A 7,404-nucleotide genomic window follows, 5' to 3' on the forward strand; every position below is an offset into this window, starting at 1 on the left:
TAAGAGCCAAAACACCAAATGCACTAAACACAGAAAGAATATTAAAAGCAGTAAGGGAAAAATGTCAAGTAACATATAAAGGCAAACCTATCAGAATTACACCAGTCTTCTCACCAGAAACTATGAAAGCTAGAAGGTAATGGGCAGATGTCATGCAGACCCTAAGAGAACCTAAATGTCAGCCCAAACTACTATACCCAGCAAAACTTTCAATTACCATAGACAGAGAAAACAAGACATCCGATGACAAAAGCAAATTTGCACAATACCTTTCCACAAATCCAGCTCTACAAAGGATAATGAGTGGTAAATACCAGTATAAGGCAGGAAACCACATCCTAGAAAAAACAAAATCAACCAAATGCAAACAAAAAGAACTATACAAAGAATCAACAAAAGCAGAAGCTTGTTCTTTGAGAAAATCAACAAGATAGATAAACCCTTAGCGGGAATAACCAGAGGGTACAGAGGCACTACCCAAATTAATAATATCAGAAATGAAAAGCGAGAAATAACAACAGAAACTGCAGAAATTGAAAAAATTATCATATCATCCTATGAGAGCTTATACTCAACAAAGTTTGAAAATCTGGATGAAATGGACAACTTTCTAGATACACACCAGGTGCCAATGTTAAAATAGGATCAGATAAAACATCTAAACAGTCCAATAAGTCCTGAGGAAATAGAAGCAGTTGTTAATAGTCTCCATTCAAAAAAAAAAAAAAAAAAAAAAAAGCCCAGGACCAGATGGGCTTAGTGGGAAATTCTATCAGATCTTCAAAGAAGAGCTAATACAGATACTCTTCAAACTATTCCATGAAATAGACACTCAAAGAGCACTACCCAACTCACTCTATAAAGCCACAATAACACTTACACCTAAACCAAATAAAGACCAAACAAGGAAGGAGAACTTCAGACCTATCTCCCTCATGAACATCGATGCAAAAATACTCAACAAAATTCTCTCCAACTAAATTCAAGAATGCATCAAAACTGTAATTCACCAGGATCAGGTAGGCTTCATCTCAGGGATGCAGGGAAGGTTCAATATACAGAAATCCATCAATGTAATCCACAACATAAACAAACTCAAGGAAAAAAAAACATGGTCATTTCATTAGATGCTGAAAAGGCTTTTGACAAATTCCAGCATCCCTTCATGATAAAAGCCTTAGAGAAATTGGGAATCCAAAGCCTATACCTAAACATAGCAAAAGCAATATACTTTAAACCGGTAGTCAACATCAAATTAAATGGAGAGAAACTTGAAGCAATCCCACTAAAATGCAGGACCAGACAAGGCTGCCCACTCTCTCCCTAACTATTCAGTGTAGTACTAGTAGTCCTAGCCAGAGCAATCAGAAAACAAAAGGAGGTCAAAGGTATACAAATTGGAAAGGAAGTGGTGAAAATATCACTATTTGCAGATGATATGATCATATACATAAGCAACCACAAAACTTCCACAAGAGAAATCCTTAAGCTGATAAACAGCTTCATCAAAGTGGCTGGATATAAAATTAACTCAAACAAATCAGTAGCCTTCCTCTACTCAAAGGATAAACAAGCTGAGAAAGAAAATAGGGGAATAACACCTTTCACAGTAGTCACAAATAATATTACATGCTTTGGTGTGACTCTAACAAAGCAAGTGAAAAGATCTGTATGATAAGAACATCAAACCTCTGAAGAAAGAAATCAAAGAAGATCACAGAAGATGGAACAATCTCCCATGCTCATGGATTGGCAGGATTAATATAGTAAAAATGGCCATCATGCTGAAAGCAATCTACAGATTACTTTCAATCTTTAGATTCAATGCAATCCCCATCAAAATCCCAAATCAATTCTTCACAGGTCTAGAAAGAACAATTCTCAAATTCATTTACAATAATAATAAAAAAAAAACCCAGGATAGCAAAAAATATTCTCCACAACAAAAGATATCCTATGGGAATCACCATCCCTGACCTCAAGCTCTACTACAGAGCAATAGTGACAAATTAGGTATTGGTATGGGGACAGGAAGGAAGATCAATGAAATAGAATTGAAGACCCAGAAAAGAACCCGCACACCTAAGGTCACTTGATGTTTGATAAAGGAGCTAAAAACATCCTGTAGAAAGAGAGCATTTTTAACAGATGGTGCTGCATCAACTGGAGGTCAGCATGCAGAAAAATGCAAATCAACTCATTCTTATCTTCTTAAACAAAGTTCATGTCCAAGTGGATCAAGGACCTACACATAAAGCCAGACACACTGAAGCTTATAGAGGAGAAAGATGGGAAGTATCTTGAATACATGGGCATAGGGGAAATTTTCCTAAATGGCTTATGCTCTAAGAACAAGAATGGACAAATGAGACCTCATAAAACTGCAAAGCTCTGTAAGGCAAAAGACAAGGTCAATAGGACTAAACGGCAACCAACAAATTAGGAAAAGATCTTTACCAATCCTACATTCTATAGAGGGCTGATATCCAATGTATACAAAGAACTCAAGAAGTTAGACTTCAGAAAGTCAAATAACCCTTTTAAAAAATGGGGTACAGAGCTAAACAGGAAATTCTGAACTGAGGAAACTCAAATGGCTCTGAAGCACCTAAAGAAATGTTCAGCCAGTTGTTGTGGCGCATGCCGGTAGGATTTGCGGAAGGAGGCAGAAGCAGGAGGATCAAGAGTTCAAGAAATGTTCAATACCCAAAACATAATCCACACATCAAATGAGGTACAAGAAGAAAGGAGGAGTGGCCCCTGGTTCTGGAAAGACTCAGTGAAACAGTATTCAGCAAAACCAGAACGGGGAAGTGGGAAGGGGTGGGTGGGAGGACAGGGGAAGAGAAGGAGGCTTACGGGACTTTCGGGGAGAGGGGGGGCTAGAAAAGGGAAATCATTCGAAATGTAAATAAATTATATCGAATAAAAAAAAAAGAAATGTTCAACATCCTTAGTTTTTAGGGAAATGCAAATCAAACCAACACCGAGATTCTACCTCACACTGGTCAGAATGGATAAGATAAAAAACTCAGGTAACAGCAGATGCTGGAGATAAGAGGAAGATTTCTCCATTGTTGGTGGGATTGCAAGCTGGTAAAAACACTCTGGAAATCAGTTTGGCAGTTCCTCAGAAAATTAGACATAGTACTACCTGTGGACCCAGTTATACCACTCCTGGGCATATACCCAGGAAGTGCTCCTACATGTAAAAAGGACACATGCTCCACTATGTTCATAGCTGCCTTATTTTTAATAGCCAGAAGCTGGAAAGAACCCAGATGTCCTTCAACAGAGGAATGGATACAGAAACTGTGGTACACAATCTAGTACTATTCAGCTATTAAAAACAATGAATTCATGAAATTCTTAGGTAAATGGATGGAACTAGAAAGTGTCATCCTGAACTAGGTAACCCATTCACAAAAGAATACACATAGTATACATTCACTGATAAATGGGTGTTAGCCCAAAAGCTCAAAATAAACAAGTTACAATTCACAGACCACAGGAAGCTCACGAAGGAGGACTGAAGTAGGGGTGCTTTGGTTCCTCTGATAAAGGGAGCAAAATACTCACAGGAGCAATAAAGGAGACAAAGTGTCGAGCAGAGACTGAAGGAAAGGCTGCCCAGAGACTGCCCTACCTGTGGATTCATCCTATAAACAGCCACCAAACCTTGACACTATTATGGACAACAAGAAGTACATACCAAAAAGAGAACATCATGGCTGTCTCTGGAGGGGTTCTGCTGAGCCTTACAAATACAGAGGCAGATGCTAGCAGCCAACCATTGGATGGGGCATGGGGTCCCTAGTGCAGGAGTTGGAGGGTGGTCCAGAGTTGCTGATGGGGTTTATAGCCCTGTGGGAAGAACAATGAAGTTGGCCATCCAGATGCCCCATGACTCCTAGCAACTAAACCATCAACCAAAGGGTACACATGGTTCTAGCCTAAAGTGTAGCAGAGGAGTGCCTTGTCAGGCATCAGTGGGAGGAGTTGTCCTTGGTCTAGTAAAGGCTCAATAGATGCCCCAGCAAATGGTAATCGAGGGGAGGTGGGTGGGAGTTGGTCAGGTAGAGGGCCATATACTTGGAGGAAGAGGTGAGAGGAGGGGTTGGGGGTTTTCAGGGAGTGGGGAAACTGAGAAAGGTTTTAGAATTTGAAATGTAAATGAAGATTATATTCAATAAAAAAAAGAAAAAAGAAAAAGAAAAAACGCTCATCATTTTCTTGATTAACTTCACATACAAACAACCTAGGAAGGATGCTTGGATTGATTGCTGTGGGTTTTATCCATCTATTTAATCATTTATTCACTGATACATTCATATCATTTATTAAGCTGTTAGCCCACACACACAAGATATAGAAAATAAGAGAAACTAATTTCAATGAATTCATAGGTTTCATATGTATATATGAAAGTTTAAAATAAAATTAAAATAAAGGTCAAATGTTTATTATACATACATATATATATGCACACATTCTATACATATATGATAAATATTTGACATATCTCTCTTCTGTAGCTATGATGTTCACTTCCAAATAAACTCCTTTCACAAACCTTCACCATAATATACTCGACAATCCTGATCTAAAGGAACTGACTCAACTGAAATATTTGCCATTCCTAGGTCACAGAGAGCATAATATTTATTATTTGTGAACATTTGCTATTTAATTGCTTAATTGTAATACGTTCTTTTGTGATAGAGTTATCAAGGTTCCTTTAATATGAAACAAAAAGTGCTTGTTTGTTAGACTTTAAATAATGCCCTCTAAGATGATAAACACATACATACATATGCACCTATATGTTTATACATATGCCCATATTTTATTAGTTTAGAATTTACTTCTGCTTTGACATTATTTTTGGTAACCAAAGTACCCAATTATAATTACTGTCAGCACATTACTGTACATAGTAATAGGTTTCTGTATGGTATTTTCTCAATGCACTAAGCATGCTTTCTTTTTTATTATTCGATATTTTTTTATTTACATTTCAAATGATTTCCCTTTTCTGGCTTCCCACTCCCTGAAAATCCCATAAGCCCTTTTCCCTCCCCCATTCTCCCATCCACCCCTTCCCACTTCCCTGTTCTGGTATTGCCCTATACTGCTACACTGAGTCTTTCCATAAGCAGGGGCCACTCCTCCGTTCTTCTTGGACATCATTTGATGTGTGGATTATGTTTTGGGTATTCCAATTTTCTAGGCTAATATCCTTATTAGTGAGTGCATACCATGATTGATCTTTTGAGACTCACTTAGTTTGAAGTTCCCCAGCTCCATCCATTTGTCTAAGAATTTCATGAATGTACTAATGGCTGAATAGTACTCCATTGTGTATATATACCACATTTTTTTATATCCATGGAGGCATTGAGGGATACCTGGGTTCTTTCCAGCTTCTGGCTATTATAAATAGAGCTGCTATGAACATAGTAGAGCATGTATCCTTATTACATGCTGGGGAATCCTCTGGGTATATGCCCAGGAGTGGTATAGCAGGATCCTCCAGAAGTGACATGCCCAGTTTCCTGAGGAGCCGCCAGATTGATTTCCAGAGTGGTTGCACCAATTTGCAACCCCACCAGCAGTGGAGGAGTGTTCCTCTTTCTCCACATCCTCGCCAACACCTGCTGTCTCCTGAGTTTTTAATCTTAGCCATTCTGACTTGTATAAGGTGAAATCTCAGGGTTGTTTTGATTTGCATTTCCCTAATGACTAATGATGTTGAGCACTTTTTAAGATGCTTCTCAGCCATCCAAAAGTTCTTCAGGTGAAAATTCTTTGTTTAACTCTGTACCCCAATTTTTTAATAGGGTTACTTGGTTTTCTGGGGTCTAACTTCTTGAGTTCTTTGTATATATTGGATATTAGCCCTCTGTCAGATGTAAGGTTGGTGAAGAAAACTATTCTTAACAACAAAAGAAATTCTGGGAGAATCAGTATCCCTGACCTCAAGCAATACTACAGAGCAATAGTGTTAAAAATCTGCATGGTATTGGTACAGTGACAGGCAGGCAGATCAATGGAATAGGATTGAAGATCCAGAAATGAACCCACATACCTATGGCCACTTGATCCTCGACAAAGGGGCTAAAAACATCCAGTGGGAAAAAAGATAGCCTTTTCAACAAATGGTGCTACTTCAACTGCAGGTCAGCATGCAGAAGAATGCAAATTTATCCATCCTTATCTCCTTGTACTAACCACAACTTCAAATGGATTAAGGACCTCCACATAAAGCCAGACACACTGAAGCTAATAGAAAAGAAACTGGGGACCACTCTTGGGGACATCAGTACAGGGGGAAAGTTCCTGAAGAGAACACCAATAGCGTATGCTCTAAGGTCAAGAATTGACAAATGGGACCTCATAAAATTACAAAGTTTCTGTAAGGCAAAGGACACCATCCAAAGGACAAATCGGCAACCAACAAATTAGGAAAAGATCTTCACCAACCCAAAGCATGCTTTCATTGATCACATGCATCTACTTTACTCCCAACTCTTCTTTCCACTCCTCCTTTACCCTTCCCATACCATAATAATCAACATCTACTCAAATAAAATTTTCCTTTTAATTTACACATATGAGATAAAATATCTTGTATTTTATTGTCACTGTTTTAATTGATTAAACATATCTTTAATTTTACCTATGTCCCTGCTAAGGGAAAGGGATATCTATATATATTTTTAAATCCTCAATAGTATTCCTTGGATTTTGGCCCCATTTTCTTTATTCATGAAACTATCAACAGGTTTCTAAACAGAGTTCATAACTTCATTATAGTGAATAAGCATGTACAGACAGGAATCTTTGTATGGTGATTTTATTTGGGTAGATATGAAAGAGTTGGATAATTACATTGTATATAATTTATATTTAGTATTTTAAGGACTTCTTTGGTGTTTTGTTTAGTAGTGTTTGTTTTGTTTAGTGTTGTGTTTTGTAGTGTTTTATTTGGAAATAATTTCCAGCCTCACTCTTAGCATCCAGCATTTATTATTTTTATTTGTGTTATATTTAGTTTTGCAGTGTGATAGGATTCATGAACATCTTAGACCACATTCATTCCTCCCATATTTCACCTTCCTATCTTTCTCTTTTCAAAGATGAACATCTACTTTCATGTCACACAAACACATACACCCACACACTAACAATCAAACACACATAAACACAGATGGTCTTTAAAACCAACATACGAAAGAAAACATGTGTTACTTACTAATATTTATGGATATATCTTATTTAGATCAATATAGTTTACAATTCAGCTAATTATCCTTCCAACATATAATTTTGATATATTTTATAACTGAAAAAAAGTTAATCAAGTATACATAAGACATTTTTCATAATTCATGGGTTGAAAAA

Source organism: Apodemus sylvaticus, chromosome 8, assembly GCF_947179515.1.
Source record: "Apodemus sylvaticus chromosome 8, mApoSyl1.1, whole genome shotgun sequence".
NCBI lineage: Eukaryota > Metazoa > Chordata > Mammalia > Rodentia > Muridae > Apodemus > Apodemus sylvaticus.